This window comes from Triticum aestivum, chromosome 2B (genome assembly GCF_018294505.1).
Source record: "Triticum aestivum cultivar Chinese Spring chromosome 2B, IWGSC CS RefSeq v2.1, whole genome shotgun sequence".
Taxonomy (NCBI): Eukaryota; Viridiplantae; Streptophyta; class Magnoliopsida; order Poales; family Poaceae; genus Triticum; species Triticum aestivum.
In genome coordinates, this window is record NC_057798.1 from 649444521 (window position 1) to 649449951 (window position 5431).

Below are 5431 nucleotides of genomic sequence, written 5' to 3' on the forward strand. Positions count from 1 at the left end.
AAATCAGTCGCCTCTCCATTACTTCTTGAAGTTGACGTTTGCCCATGGCTTGATTCCCGTTTTGCATTGTCCACTGCAACCTTATAGGCTGATTTCACCGAGAAGATTCCCTTCTTGTCAAAGTGCCATGCAATGGAGTCATCAAAATGATCATGAATGGGGATCTGCAGGATTATCTTTGAATCCTCTGCATTGAAAGTTTGGTGCACAAGGTTAGCATCCCAACTATTTATTTGTGGGTCTATAAGATCCGCAACCTTCGAAATCACTTGTCTCCCACAAAATGAGGTGACCCTTCTTGTAGTTCCTCTTGTGAGCCAGGGATCCGTCTAGATTTTGATGTTTTGCCCATTTCCGACTGTCCAAATTATACCTCTTTTCAGTAGTTGCACGCCTTTCAAAATACTACGCCATGAATACGAAATTCCCTTTTTTGGAGTCGCTTCGATCATGCTGTTCCCTGGATGATATTTGGCCTGTAGTACTTTGGCGCATAGTGAGGACGGATTCTGAAGCAGTCGCCATGCTTGTTTAGCAAGCATGGCCATATTGAAAGCATGGAGGTCCCTGAATCCTAATCCACCCACTCTCTTTTGTTTTGAGAGCTTCTCCCAGCTAGTCTAGTGGATTTTGTTTACTTTGTCCACCTGGCTCCACCAGAACTTACTTATCATGGAACTAAGTTCATCACACAAACTTTTTGTTAGGTCAAAGCAGGCCATAGTGTATACTGGGACTGTTTGAGATGTTGCCTTGATTAGAATTTCCTTTCCCGCTTTGGATAGTAACCTCTCCTTCCAGCCTTGTATCTTATTCCACACTTTTTCCTTTATATACTGGAAATCTTTAGATTTCGCCTTCCCAATATAAGCTGGTAGTCCAAGGTATCTCCCTTTCAAGCCTTCTGTTGTAATGCCCAATGCCCCCATCATCTCTCTTTTGTGCATTTGCTTAGTGTTCTTGCTGAAAAGGATGGCTGACTTGTCCTTGTTTATTACTTGTCCGGAGCAAACATCATACTTCTCTAGAATATCATTAATAGTCTGGGCATTTTTTTCATTTGCCTCTAGGAGCAACAGTGAGTCATCTACAAAGAGTAAGTGACTTACACTTGGTGCTTCTCTGCATAGTTTGATCCCTTTCAAATTCCCTTTTATTTCAGCATCATATAACAGGGCGGAGAAACCCTCCGCACATAGTAGAAATAAATACGGTGAAAGTGGGTCGCCTTGGCGTAGGCCTCATTGGGGAATGATTATCTCAGTTGCATCTCTGTTTACCTTCACTTGATATTTAACCGTCGTCGCGCACTTCATCACCAAGTTGACCCATTCTCCTTTAAATCCCAACTTTAGCATCATTTCCTTTAGAAAATTCCATTCAACCCGGTCCTATGCTTTACTCATGTCAAGTTTTATTGCTGCATACCCCTTCCTACCACTTCTCTTCCTTTGTAAAAATGTGTTAGTTCATAGGCCAGGAGAATATTATCTGAAATAATACGACCTGGTACAAATGCACTTTGATTGGGTGAAATGATATGAGGCAAAATACATTTCAGTCTATTAGCAATTACTTTGGAGATCACCTTGTAGATGACGTTGCATTTTTGGGTCTTAAATCCTTTAGGCTTTCTGGATTTGCATTTTTCGGAATTAACACGACCATGGTGTCATTCCATCCTTCAGGCATTTGGCCTCCTTCAAGGACATTTAGAACCTCTTAAGTAACTTTATCGCCGACTAGGTGCCAGAATCTTTTGTAGAAAACAACAGACATGCCATCAGGCCCGGGTGCCTTGATATCTCCGATATTGAACAAGGCCTCTTTAACTTCTTCCTTCGTGTATACAACAGTAAGCCTTTCGTTCATTTGTGCATTTACCCTAGGTGAAACTGTCCTCAAGATTTGATTGTTGTCTGGTCCTATCACTGAGGTGAACAGGTTACAGAAATAGCTAGCAACATGCTCTTTTAACTGCTCTGCACCCTCTACCCACACTCCATCATCTCTCCTTAACCTCCTGTATTTTTCTTTTTTCTCTCTGTCGGTGTCAAAACCGGCGGATCTCGGGTAGGGGGTCCCGAACTGTGCGTCTAGGTGGATGGTAACAAGAGACAAGGGACACGATGTTTTTACCCAGGTTCGGGCCCTCTCGATGGAGGTAAAACCCTACTCCTGCTTGATTAATATTGATGATATGGGTAGTACAAGAGTAGATCTACCACGAGATCAGAGATGCTAAACCCGAGAAGCTAGCCTATGGTATGATTGTTGTTCGTCCTACGGACTAAAACCCTCCGATTTATATAGACACCGGAGAGGGCTAGGGTTACACAGAGTCGGTTACAATGGGAGGAGATCTACATATTCGTATCGCCAAGCTTGCCTTCCATACCAAGGAAAGCCCCACCCAGACACGGGACGAAGTCTTCAATCTTGTATCTTCATAGTCCAGGAGTCCGGCCAAAGGTTATAGTCCGGTCATTCGGACACCCCCTAATCCGGGACTCCCTCACTAGCCCCCGAACCAGGCTTCAATGACAATAAGTCCGGCGCGCAGATTTGTCTTCGGCATTGCAAGGCGGGTTCTTATCCAAACTCCATATACCTGTTGAATAGTGTCCGGCTTCTGGTGAATGTTGCGCTCCTTGGCTTCTGTGCCCAATAATGGCCATCTTCCACGTGTCAAACGAATGCAAAAAGCCAGGGTGTTTTTTCATTTACCTCCCTAGCTATGCAAATGAGCTACCTATAAAAGAGACGGGGATTTAGATCCGAATCACACCATCTTCCCTTCGCGAGCTTTCGTCGGAGCGCATTCAACAGAGATCCATTCCATCATGTCCAGTCGACGCAGCTCCTCCTCTCGCCCCCCCAGTCCTCAGTCTGGAGATTGGGAGAGATGCTCCGTCCCGCACAGCGAGCTAGTGGCGCTCCAAGCCAAGGGGTTACTCCCCCCGGCCTACATGGTCCCGGTTCGAGCCGGGCTCGCCACCTATAATGGTGGAGAACAAGCGCAGAGCGTCCCCAATCCCTCCAAAGGAGAGCGGGTATGCCTTGTCCCTTATTTGATAAGAGGGCTTGGATTTCCAATTCATCCGTTTCTCCGGGGGCTCCTGGAGTTCTACGGCCTCCAGTTGCACAGCCTTACGCCTGCCTCCATATTGCATATTGCGGGCTTCGTAGCCCTTTGCGAGCTGTTTTTAGGTATCGAGGCTCATTTCGTGTTGTGGAAGAAGCTGTTCTGCCTCGTCTCCCGTTCTCAGGAGGGGTCGATATATCAAGTGGGCGGAGTCGAACTATGGCGCACCGCCGGGACCGGATATCTATCCGGAACCCCAAAGAAGGCGTCGGAAGACTGGCCTTCAGAATGGTTTTATATAGAAGACGTCCCCTTGCCGGACCCTGTACGGATCGGCCTCCCTGAGTTCGATAATGCTCCTTTGAAGAAGCGCCTAAGCTGGCGTCCACGGAGCCCTCAGAAGGAAAATGACAAGGACGTCCTTTACCTGATGAATCGGATAAGGTTGTTAGCTCATTCCGGACTGACCATGATCGAGGTCATGGCCATGTGCATTATGCGGGGGGTGCAGCCGCTTCAGTACAGAGGCCACCCCATGTGGGATTTCAATGGGGAGGACGATGCCACCCGATGCGTCCGCAAGGGGCCGAATTCGGCTACCGCTCTAATGAAGATCTTGTCCGCTTTGTACAAGGGAGAAGAGGAGGAATTCCTCCGCGTCAACCCACGGGGTGGATTTTTTATGTACAATCCTCCAAGCTGGGTAAGCGAATACTTTCACTTGCCCATTCGTTTCATATTCCCATAGTTAAGTATTTAGTCTAGCAATTTCAACGCAGGAGCTACGCCAGGCTGTAAAGGAGATAAACAACCCTCCTCCACAACCCAAGGACCCAGAACGGTCCTTCAACCCGGACTCCCAAGAGGACCCGGACTTATGTGTGGAGCTGATCGACGGGGTGTTTCATCAATTGAGCAAGGACAACGCCTTGGTGGCCATTATGGCCGATTATCCCGGACTACTTCCTGCCTCTCAAGTAACCGAGACCGAAGTCCCAGAATTTTTAAAATGATCCATCCGTGCTTATTTTAGGTCACCGTATACCGATGGCATTTTTGCAGGGGAAGTCCTTGAGGCGGAGGGCCGAGCCTGCGGTGGCTAGCCAACAAGGGGCATCAAGGTCCGGCAGGCCGAAAAGAAGTGCGGTCCGGATTGAGATGCCGACGCAACGGTATGGCGTGCCATTTTATTCCCAGGTTTTATTCCCTCGAGGCGTACCAATGCTTGTGCTCTCTTAAGGAAAAAGAGCGCTCGCCGGACTATATCCGGAGAGGTTGCCAATCGCGCCTCCACCAGCCAGGCTCCAAGGCCGGGTCCGGAAGCGGAGGCGAGCATGAGGCGCGCACCGGACGCTCCTCCGACAGAGGATGTGGACGGGCTGTCTGCCACCAATTCAGAGGTGGAGAGTGCCATGAACCACAGGCGTCGCCGGACAGTTCTTCGTGACGCTTGTTTCTCCCAAGAGGCGTTAGATGCCTTCAATATGGGAGATGCGTACCTCCGTGCCGCTCAAAATGGTCTAGCCAGAGCCACAAAGCAGTATGTAAAAGACATACGTGTGAGAAAATTTGATGGTTATATATGTCAGTAGCCCCCAAGACTTGAAACGGTTAGAATAAGTGATTTAAGGATCATTTGTTATGCAGGATCTTACAGAAAAGAATACCCAACTGTCCCAGGAGCTGGAAGAGTGCAAAGCCCAACTTGAGGCCGCACTAGCCGCGGCGGGGGAGGCCAAGGAGACCCCTATGGTAATATATGCTTCGAAAGATAAGTATGTTGCGAAGTGCGGCATGTGTAAAAATCTGACAATAACATTGCAGATGGCGCCAGAGTGGATCCGGACAAACAACAACTCTTACGCCGGTTAAAGGCCGGTGAGAGCGTGCTTACGAGGGAGAGGCAAGAGAAGAATAAGCTCCAAGATGCCAACACCCAGCTGGGCGAGGAACTAAAGGATGTTCGTGCTCAGTTGTCGGACTCCGTGAAAGAGAATCGGCGGCTCCGACGCGACATTTTTAGTAAGTGCTTGAACAAACTTCGAAAAAAGAGTTCGGCGAGGAAGTCGATTGACAGAGTTATGTCTGTAGGTATGCTGACAGGTCGACCTGCGGAGGAAATGCCCGGATCTACGGGTGACCTTCTTCCCGAGCTCTCACAACTGCACGAACGAGTTCGACAGGTGATGCAAGGCGTCGCCCAGGCCTTGTGGCCATCTGTCTCCATGCCCGAAGGCCTTGGAGAGCTTGGAGAGAAGTTGAAGGGAGCGCGGCGGCGCTTCCGATTATGGAAGATATCGACCTGCCGTCAAGGCGCCAGGGAGGCCTGGGCCATGGTGAAGACAC